The sequence below is a fragment of the Lepidochelys kempii genome, chromosome 1 (assembly GCF_965140285.1).
Source record: "Lepidochelys kempii isolate rLepKem1 chromosome 1, rLepKem1.hap1, whole genome shotgun sequence".
Taxonomy (NCBI): domain Eukaryota; kingdom Metazoa; phylum Chordata; order Testudines; family Cheloniidae; genus Lepidochelys; species Lepidochelys kempii.
This window is the reverse complement of record NC_136380.1, coordinates 236,495,880-236,507,549: the sequence shown is the minus strand read 5'-3', so window position 1 is coordinate 236,507,549 and position 11,670 is coordinate 236,495,880.

The window sequence follows — 11,670 nt, the reverse complement described above, 5'->3', positions numbered from 1 at the left end:
ATTTGGGGGTTTGGTTGAAGCAGGGTCAAGAAAACTGTGAAGGGGCAAAATTCAAAACCCTATTAGCACTTGGTCAAAATGGGAAGATATAAGTTTGCTGACAGTAAAGGAATATGAAGATGCGAGCAGCAGCTGTTATGCTGATAGCAGAAAGATGCAACACATTTGACCGGGCAACTGTTTTGGGACTTGACTGTAGAAGAACAAAAGGACAGCTTGAAGGTACATGAAAACTTTTAATAACAAAAAGGGAAACACACGGGTTTGATTCTAATTTACAAACTGGCCTGATCCCAAATAAAAACTAAAATGCAAATTGCTTTACAGGAGCACAATATGTGAGAAAAAAAATGAAATTCTGTACAGCGTTTTTATCTTACGCTTCTCACCCCTGCAAATTGCACATTTCTGAGTGAGAGGAGTTGGACTGATAATATTTGCACCTCCCACTCTCCCTCATGGATTTATTCCAGGGAAGGTAGCATTAAATGTGGTCAAAGATTGTTCAGGGGATGAATTGCATCAGATTTTCCTGCTCCAGGAACCCTTGCCAGCATTCCTCTATCCTGGGGTAGAACTGGATGGCTGTGAATCCCTGGCAGGGAGGTGATATGGAAGCTTTCTGAATGGCCCATCCTCAAATGGGCATTCTGCTGCCTGGAGCCCTGGATTATGGATGTCAGAAGCTACAATGTTGGGGTTATTAGAAGCCAGTGTTAAGGTTTTCCCCATTGTACAGGGGACATTTGCAAAATTTGGATCACGATCTTGGTTCAGATTCTGGATACCCTGCAGATTCAGGATTATTTGATTCTGGGATTTTGGTTTGAGTTCCTCTGTAGCAACGGTGGTGGGAAAAACTGGTTTTGAATAAAATGAAAGAGATTTAAGCTTTCACTTTAGGAATGAACTTAAATAGAATCTTTTATTGGAATTTGACAATACATTAACTTTCAAATGGAATATGTCCCTGGTTATCTGGGTTTCTTGGGGACCTGCTGTGGGGATCAGTTTCTGCCTAAGTGGTACAAGGGAGTGTTGGGGAGTCTCATGGCAGCCTGAACATGAAAGATTTACAGCCCTATTTCCAGGTTTTCTGTGTGTTGGGAGAAGTTTAGATAAACTTCTGAAATTCTGGATGCTTAACATAAATTTTAGAAAGCCTGATTCTCCATTACCTTCCAACTTATGCAAACCCTGTGTAAAGTGAGTATGCTGATTTGGTAGAGTTTTACAGCCACTTCCTAGTCACTTTGCACACATGTAAATGGAAACACCAGATGTAAGGCAGTGGAGAAGCAGCCTCAAAATCTTCTGAGGTTCATCTATCTTTTACCCTTAAATGCAGCATAAAATTAGGGAAAATATAGTATTAGAGCTGGTCTTAAAATTTCCATTCTGTAAGAAATTCCGACATTCCATTCCGTTCAGAACATTTATTTTATGTTGGAATTTCCCAAAAAATATCCATTTTTTTTTCAGTTCAGTTGAAACTTTTCAGTTTGATTTTGACTTTTTAATATATTTTTACTTTATAAATTGGTAATTTAGATTTGAAATTGCTATTCTAATTGATAAGGTGGTTGGAAAATTGGTTTTGTAGTTTGTATAAAAATACAAAAATACATAAAATAAGAAAGATTACTTATTTTTATATATTTATTATAATATAAACAAAATAATTTTCATTTTGAAATTTATTATAATATTGAAATAAAAGACAGAATCATTCCATGTTGAAGCATTTTTTCTAAACAAAATTTTTCTCAAAATTGACATGTTCCTATGGAACAATTAGATTTAAAATAATTGTCATTTTCTTATGGGAAAAGAAATCACTCAGAAAATTCCTGCCCAGATCTAATAGTGATGTTTACTTAGGTTCTCAGCTGCTATGATAATGAGTGCAACATGTAGATCTGATCCATCGCCTAATCAGTGGACAGACTCCCATTGGCTTCAATGGGCTTTGGCTCACGCCCTTTCTTCGATAGTTCCCAAAACTCTTGTGTAAACATACTTTGTAAATGTGTTAAAGGGACTTTGTCAAGGTTGGCAGGTGCATAATAATAATAAAAAACCCACCTACTCTCAGAAGTGCCAAAGTTTGTGGATGGGTTGTCTACTTCGGCCTGAGATTTAAACGTAACTGCAGCTCTGGTGCTGGGTGAACTGATAATTATTTCACAATAATGCCAAGGGATGTGGCAGAATAAAGTGAAGGTGTGTGGGTGTGGAGGGATTTTAAATGGATATGGTCTACTTTGTTTAGGACTAAAATTTGTGTTTTGGAAAGAATGTTTTATAAAAAACTGGAATAGAAAAGTTTACTATGATTTATTATTTCAGTAAAAACATTTATGGGCATCACCAGAAGGAGCTGCCAAGTTCTGTTTAACTGAACATATAGTAACTAGTTCTTGGAGAAATCTGTGGTGCAATTTTCTTTAGCAATTCTTCCATAACTCTTTGACAGGAATAATTTCTTGGGCAGAGCTGCTTGCTACACAATATATCCATAGCATCAAACTAAAGCATTACAATTATAGATTCCTTTTGTAGTGCTGGGCTGACAATATCATTGTAATTATTTAAAAATCAATAAGAGCCTAATCCAAAGCCCTCTGAAGTCAGTGAAAAGAATTCTGATGACTTCAGTGGACTTTGGATCAGGCCCTATGTGAATGTTAGCAGGGCACCAATCTTGCAAGTGTTTTAGTCAATGGGACTTGGGCTCCTAAATCACTGAAGCACTTTTGGAAATGTCACCCTAAGACTCTTACCTCCCTCCTTTGTAATGTGATGCTTACATTGGCTGTGTCATATTGTAAAGGCAGGTTAATTCCCTGCCTTCTATCACTGCCTAGGTCTCTTTCAGTATCACTGCTTTCTAGGTTTCTTTTCTCCCTGGGGTATAAGTTTTGAATTATTTTATTAACGGTAGAATCTTCACAGTGCTAAAACAACAAAAAAAGTGTAGACCAATCTTTTCACCAAACTTAAATAATTCTGATAGGTCAGCTGTAATTTCTGAAATGGCAGCTCCAGCATAACTACCATTGTGCACTGCCTCACGTAACTTCTTTCCAGCCAGTATGTGTCTGCCTTTTGGTAATGCCTTTGATTCCTGTTTTGTAGCCAGTTGACTGAGATGTAATTTACTTCTGTCCACCACTTTTTCGAGGCACTTGCTGCATCTGTAACATTAATATATTATGTGGAAGTTTGTCAAATGATTTCTGAAAATCCCAGGAGATGCTGTCCACATTATCCCCCTTACATATACACTGCTCCTCTACGTACACTCCACATCAACAATGGTGTACCATGAAATACTAAATCATAGCAGGTCAAATCCTTAAATGTCTTGAAAAAAGATCCATGCTCTTTATCGATGGTACTTACAAGACTCCCACTGTCTGAGCATCTCACAATATCCATTTGACATAGGGCAGTACTGCTAACGCCATTTTACAGATGAGAGGCTGAGCAAGAGAGAAACTGATCAGTACAAGGACACACAGGGAGTCTGTAGCAGAGTTTCATGATTCTGGGGCCAAGATTTCTCAAAAAGTTTACTGGGGCTCCCATATCTTCCAGCAAAACACAAGGTCGGTTTTTAAGCAGCCTTAGGTTGATATGTGGTCTTGGACCAGCCAAAAATAGCTAATGGTTCTGGATGAGTTTCACTTGGAATTTTTGGAGAAACTGTATCTCAAAGCAAATCTCAGAAAGGGGACAAACCCAGAAGAAAGTGAAAACAGGAAGGAAAAATGTCCTGTGAACAAAACTTATCAACTTTCTGACAAGGGAATTGTTGAAGAAGATAAAAACAACTGTGATATAACCCCACAAACTAACAGTAGGGATGAATTTGGCCTGCTGTGTTTAGAAACAATGTGCCAATACTATTTATGGTACTATGCTACACAATACTAGAACACTGCATCTTAGTACATCCCAGCGTTACAGCAGCAATACCATGCACACAATACAGAAAACAGCCCTAACAATGAGCTACTAAAAACAGGTTGACATGCTTGTATTACTCTACACAGGGCAGGGTAGAGAGAAAAACATCAGGAAGTAACACTCCTATGCATAGACTACCAAAAACCCCTATAAAGTTGCCAGTATCTGCAGGATGGGACACACTGTGTGTAACTGCGGGGGTTCTATTAGCAGTATCCTTCTGAGAAGCTTTAGATCCACAGAAAGCCTGGGCAACTGGAAAAAGGCCCAACAATCTCACTATTGTTTCCGAAAGGGCCTGGGGACATACCAGGAAATTACACACATGTTAGTTTAACGTAATTTTAAAAAGAAAGCTATTTGAGCAGCTTGATTAATGATGGCCAGCCAGGTTTCAGGAAAAGGAGCTCATGTCTAATTAGCCAGCTGGAATCTTGGAGGGGATTTCTGCCACCATATATTCCTACTACATTAAGCAACAGCAAATTGGCTACTATGTGATATTTATGGTGGGAAAATATTTGGTCTGTCAACCCTGCAAACTTCCTTTTCATGACAAAGTGAAGTTCCTGGCTTTTTAGAAAATTCTTCACAAAATATAAGTTTATTCACTGGCAGGCTTTTTAACATTCAATTGTATTTTCACCTTTAACACACTCCCAAAAACTCTTTCAGAAGGTTATAAAACATGTATCAATTTTTGCAGTTATTCCAGTCCCTTGGCAGGCAGCTTTACACATTTTTTGACCCGTAGGGTTTTTCAAATGAATTAGCTTTGCACATAATGTGGTAGCTCTGTCAAAGAGTAGGGATGTACAGGTATTTAACCCTTTTTTAGGGATTTGGATTCAGTGAAGAAGATTTTTCAAGACCACAAAGAGAAAAGCACAAGATGCAATGGTTCATCTGAAAGAAGAATTTTTGAGATGAGGCCATAGGTTCTTGGCAGGTGAAACAATACAGTCTGATATTATTCACTGTATGGATGATGGACTTATTGCCAGTACATATAAATGTAGAGGACCAACATTTAATTCCATAAGGGAATATATCAGAGTCCTAATTTGTATTTAAGAAAGCAGAAACAAAAAAACCCCACCCAGTGAAGAGATTCAAGGATGCTGTTGCAGAGATGGGAGTGAAATAATGTGACTGTTCTGTTTGTTTTAGTGCACTGTCTTATATCTGGGTTTTTGCTGGGGACAGCTGTCATTTTATTTTTTATTTCGGGGAAGCCTGTTACACAGAGGCACACTAACCTCTCCATGAAGGAGAGCACACTTTTGTTCTTTGTTGTTTTCCTTTAGTCAAGAATAAGTTACTTAGACTGAAAGTATATGTAGGGTTACCATATGTCCAGGTTTTCCCAAACATGACCTCTTTTTTGGTAGTTTGCTCTACGTCTGGGTGGATTTTTGAAATAAAAGTCAAAGTCCATGGTTTTTGCAGAGCAGAGATTGCAGCTCAGAAAGCACACTGATTAGTCCACTTGCTGATTTGATTCTCCCCGCCCCCCCCCCCACCTGCATCTGCAGCTGGTTGGTGCATTCCCCTGCAGCCCTGATTCCTAGCTCTGGGAGGAGGTCCTGCAGGGAGGCTGACTGATGGCTAGTGCTGGGTCCTGGATTTGCACTAGCTGCCCTGCCACCATAACAGGGAGCGACACTGCCCTCTACCTCTAGTGAGCACCCATCCAGCTTTCCCCTTTCCCCCATTTCCCCCCCCACACACACAGTGTCCTCTTTTTGGGAACCTGAAATATGGCAACCCTAAGTATTTGGATTGCCCTGTGTGTATGGAAAACATAACAATATTAATGTTTTGGGTTTTGTTTATTAAAGACTAACCCATTATATTTAAACAAACCTATTTTGTCACCATAGGTCACCTGCTGGTCATTTAAAAAAAAAAAGAAAAAGAAAAACCAGAGGCCAGAGCGTGCTGTACTTGTTGCCTGAAGCTGCACAGTTAAAACCTTTAATAATAATAATGCTTTCAGTTGCTTTTTCTTTTTAATTTTGTAGTTGCCAGATACTCTGCTGCACATCAAAGGAATTTTGGTTTTAAAAGGAATGGTGAGTACTATACACTCCATTTCATAGAATCATAGAAGGGACCTCGAGAGGTCATCTAGTTCAGTCCCCTGCACTCAAAGTAGGACTAAGTATTATCTAGACCATCCCTGACAGGTGTTTGTCTAACCTGCTCTTAAAAATCTCCAATGATGGAGATTCCTCAACCTCCCTAGGCAATTTATTCCAGTGCTTAACTAGACTGACAGTTAGGAAGTTTTTCCTAATGTCCAACCTAAACTGCCCTTGCTGCAATTTAAGCCCATTGCTTTTTGTCCTATTCTCAGAGGTTAAGGAGAACAATTTTCTTCCTTCCTCATAGGTCATGTTTTCTAGAACTTTAATCATTTTTATAGCTCTTCTCTGGACTTTCTCCAATTTGTCCACATCTTTCCTGAAATGTGGTGCCCAGAACTGGACACAATACTCCAGTTGAGGCCTAATCAGCGCAGAGTAGAGCAGAAGAATTACTTCTCATGTCTTGCTTATAACAGTCCTGCTAATACATCCCAGAATGATGTTTGCTTTTTTTGAAAAAGTGTTACACTTTTCAGAGTAGCAGCTGTGTTAGTCTGTATTCGCAAAAAGAAAAGGAGTACTTGTGGCACCTTAGAGACTAACCAATTTATTTGAGCATAAGCTTTTGTGAGCTACAGCTCACTTCATCGGTTGCATTCAGTGGAAAATACAGTGGGGAGATTTATATACATAGAGAACATGAAACAATGGGTGTTACCATACACACTGTAACCAGAGTGATCACTTAAGGTGAGCTATTACCAGCAGGAGAGCGGGAGGGGAAAAAAACCTTTTGTAGTGATGATCAAGGTGAGCCATTTCCAGCAGTTGACAAGAACATCTGAGGAACAGTGGTGGGTGGGGGTCTGAGGAACAGTGGGGGCGGGGATAAACATGGGGAAATAGTTTTACTTTGTGTAATGACCCATCCACTCCCAGTCTCTATTTAAGCCTAAGTTAATTTTATCCAGTTTGCAAATTAGTTCCAATTCAGCAGTCTCTCGTTGGAGTCTGTTTCTGAAGTTTTTTTGTTGAAGTATTGCCACTTTTAGGTCTGTAATCGAGTGACCAGAGAGATTGAAGTGTTCTCCAACTGGTTTTTGAATGTTATAATTCTTGATGTCTGATTTGTGTCCATTTATTCTTTTATGAAGAGACTGTCCAGTTTGACCAATGTACATGGCAGAGGGGCATTGCTGGCACATGATGGCATATATCACATTTGTAGATGTGCAGGTGAACGAGTCTCTGATGGTGTGGCTGATGTGATTAGGCCCTATGATGGTGTCCTCTGTATAGATATGTGGACACAGTTGGCAATGGGCTTTGTTGCAAGGATAGGTTCCTGGGTTAGTGGTTCTGTTGTGTGGTGTGTGGTTGCTGGTGAGTATTTGCTTCAGGTTGGGGGGCTGTCTGTAAGCAAGGACTGGCCTGTTACACTGACTCCTACTTCGCTTGTGATCCACTCTTACCCCCAGATCTCTTTCCACACTACTCCTTCCTAGGCAGTCATTTCCCATTTTGTATGTGTGGAACTGATTGTTCCTTCCTAAGTGGAATACTTTGTATTTGTCCTTATTGAATTTCACCATATTTACTTCATACCATTTCTCCAGTTTGTCCAGATCATTTTTAATTTTAATCCTGTCCTCCAAAATCATTGCAACCCCTCCCAGCTTGGTATCGTTCACAAACTTTATAAGTGTACTTTCTATGCCATTATCTAAACCATTGATGAAGATATTGAACAGAACTGGTCCTAGAACTGATCCCTGTGGGACCCCACTTGATATGCCCTTCCAGTTTGACTGTGAACCACTGATAACTACTCTCTGGGAACGGTTTTCCAACAGTGATGCACCTACCTTATAGGAGCTCTATCTAGGTTGTATTTCTCTAATTTGTTTATGAGAAGGTCATGTGAGACAGTATCAAAAGCCTTACTAACATCAAGGCCTCTTCCCCACCTCCATAAGGTTTGTTATCCTGGCAAAGAAAGCTATTAGGTTGACTTGACATTATTTGTTTTTGAAAAATTCATGCTGTTCCTTATGAACTTATTATTTTCTAGGTGTCTGCAAATTGATTGCTTTGTTATTTGCAATCAATTAATTATTTGCTCTTCTTTGATTCCCATCACCAGAACAAATGACAGCTTACATTCTATGATTCTATGCCTACACTGTGCACATATTCAAGTGCTGGCCCACGTACATACTCATACATGCTCCCTGTACCAGGTGCCTACATTCTGCTGTGCTGGAAATGGGTATAACATAGTGTAGAAACAGGTATGCAGCTACTGTGGTTATGTAACATTAGTGCTACAGTTTCAGGGGTGGTATTCCAGGGTTCTTTATGGAGAGGGAGATACTCTAGGAACTGCTTTGTTGCGTGTCCCCAGCCTCTCACTTTTGCCAATGGCAATTTCTGATCACTGTTCCGCCTCTGTTATTCCCTGCAAAACGGGGTGAAAGACATGCAGTAATGAGATGATGATCTGGTTCTGTTCCTACTCCTGCTCCTTATTGTGGGACAAATGGTAATGCAATGAAGTAGGTGATTGGTCAGACACTGGACGGAATTTAGGCAGAACTGTTGATACATCGACAATGGCTGAACATGAGGATCAATGGCAATTCATTCAGCTCACATGGTGCAGATATGGTGAATGCCAGCATTGCCATGTTATGCTCTTGGGTGGACTGGCACTTCAAATGTAGGAGAACAAGCATGGTGTGGTGGGATCACATCTTTTTGGAAACCTGGGATGACCAACAGTGGCTTCAGAACTTCTGAATGAGAAAACAGACCTTCATGGAACAGATCCTCATGTGGTGCTTGCACCAAACCTCCAGCACCAGAACACTTGATTCAGGGAAGCCATACTACTGCAGAAGCAAATTGCTGTTGCCCTGTGGAGGTTGGCAACACCAGACAGCTATCAGTCTGCTACAAACCATTTTGAGGTTAGAAAGTCCACTGTCAAGATTTTGGCTTTGCAGGTTTGTGAGACAATTAACACTGTTCACCCACAGGTTGTTTGCCACAGGTGGAATGGAGGTTGTTCGTAACTCTGAACAAAACATTATAGCTGTTCTTTCAACTTGAACGTTGACTTAATACAGATTTGAAACTTTACTATGCAGAAGAACAATGCTGCTTTCCCTTTATTTTTTTTAGTCATTTACATTTAACACAGTACTGTACTGTATTTGTGGGGTTTTCTTGGTCTCTGCTGCTGCCTGATTATGTACTTTCAGTTCCAAATGAGGTGTATGGTTGACTGGTCAGTTCATAACTCTGGTGCTCATAACTCTGAGGTTCTGCTGTAGCTGGGTTTGAAAGGATGGGGCTTCCAAACTGTGCAGGGACTACTAGTAGCACCCATACTCCACACAAAGGACAAGTGGATATGTGAACCAAAAAGGCAATTATTCACTTGTTCTGCAAGGCTTTGTGCACCACATAGGCAGATTCATGAATATAAATGTGGGAAGCACTGAAAAGTTTCATGGCATCAGGAGCTGAGGAAATCAGGATTGTACTTGAAGGGCAAAGAATGGACTTTTTCCCCCAGAAACTATGTTTCTGTACAGTGTGTCTAGCCAACTGTTATTTTTGAGGACCATCTCTGCTCTTAACTAGACTTATAAAACTCGTAACTAGACTCATACCTTGACAATGACCCTGGAAAAAAAGAAAGCAATTACAAGCTCCGTTGCCCAGAATGGTCATGGAATGCACATTTGGTAGGTTGAAATCTCATTGGTGCTGCCTATACACCCATCTGGATGCAAAAATGGCAAATGCTGTTCATATAATTGTTGCCTGTTGCGTACTATGTGACGTTTGTGAGGTTAAAGAGGAGTGCTTCCTTCCCAAGTGGGCTGAGGACAAGTCTGATTTACAAATTCTGTTCAGGCAAATGGATCCCACCCCTGTACACACTGTTCCTAGTTCCCAGTAGGCCAGGGAAATCAGGGATGCTGAATGTGTGCATATCTTGGCTCAACAGGGAGACAAAGGATGATATCTGCCTATGCTAAGGGACTTCTTCACATCCTGTGGTCAGCAATCCCTTGGAGTTTGAGGATGATTGTCTTCCATAAAATGATAGCCAGTTATCGCTATCCACAGATGTTTACAGTTGGGGCAGACACTTCCCAATGGAAGCGGCAGATCTGGATTGTTGAGTCAGGCTGTGGTGTGTTCTTTCCTCCTTTCCTATTTTTCCATTTCCTGTTGTCTCAATTGGATCTCAAAATACCTGGATCCTTGCCACAAAGTCCATTTCCATTTTGGTCGGTTGAGGGCTTGGGTTTCCCATGAGTTTATATCAAGACTGCACTTCTTCATGTTGGCTTTGAAGGTGTCTTTGACGAGCTTTTTTTGCCTACCCCTTGAACGTTGGCCATGGCTCAGTTGTGAGATCACAAGCTGCTTTGGGAATAAATTTTCCTGGGATTCAAAGAACATAACTAGCCAAATGGAGTTGGTGGTGGATTATTATAGCTTCAGTGCTGGAGGTGTTGGCTTGGGCAAAAACACTGACGTTGGTGCATTGGTCGTCCCACTTGAGTTGGAAGATGTTACAGAGGCACTCTTGATGGTATCATTCAAGAACCTTGAGGTGTCTACTGTACGTGACCCAGATTTCGGCACCATACAAAAGAGCAGGGATAATAACGGGCTGTTACACAAGAAGCTTGGTTTGATTATTGATGTCACGATCTTCAAAAACACGTTTTCTCAAGCAGATTATGTTCTGTACAGCTGCTGGAAATGCACACGAGGGAATACTGGCACATACTTGTGGAGGGCTATATAGCTTCCTGAGTGTTTTGTTGCTCTGTAGTTGAAGGTCATTAGTTATTTGTTCCTGTGGCATTGCACACACTAAAGACAATTATAACCCTCCACTGGGTTAATCACCTAAAGGTTGGGTTTGTGCTGTGAAGGGTGGTGGCTGAATTGTATGTTTACAAAACTCTGTTATCAGCAGCACTCAAGGTTTCTTAAGGTCTAAAGTCACTGGAAAAACTCACTGTCTTCAATCAGGCCTTTATAGCAGATGAGAGAAATTATGGGAGGGCAGCTGCTGTCTCTATGGCTAGTGGGAGGGGAGAGTAGGAAAATTCTGTCCCAGATGAAACCAGAAAGTGAGATGTGAACAAAAACGTTAACTAAACTTCTGATCTTCTAAGTGGCTTGATTTGAGTTCTTGGATGAAGTTTGATTTGGTTCTTATTTTATTTGTACTAGCCTGTTTTTGTTACCTCTCTAAAATGTCATAACTCATTGCTTAATTCACAGATCCCTTCAGAAAGAATCATTCTGCTGCTACTGTACATATGTACACACAACATAATGTGCTACTTGCACTTGGATGATCCTTCTTGCAGAGATGGCAGCAATTACCATGGCATGTACAAATGGTAAGTTCTAATTTTCTAACCACACAACTGCCATTGAAATGAATAACTGATTATTTTGGTTAAAAACTTGGAAAAAAATTGTTTTGGATTGAACCGAAAATTTCTTACCAAAGTGAAAAACCAAAAAAATTCCCTTTTGAACTTTTTTTCCCCCTGTTCAAACTATTTGC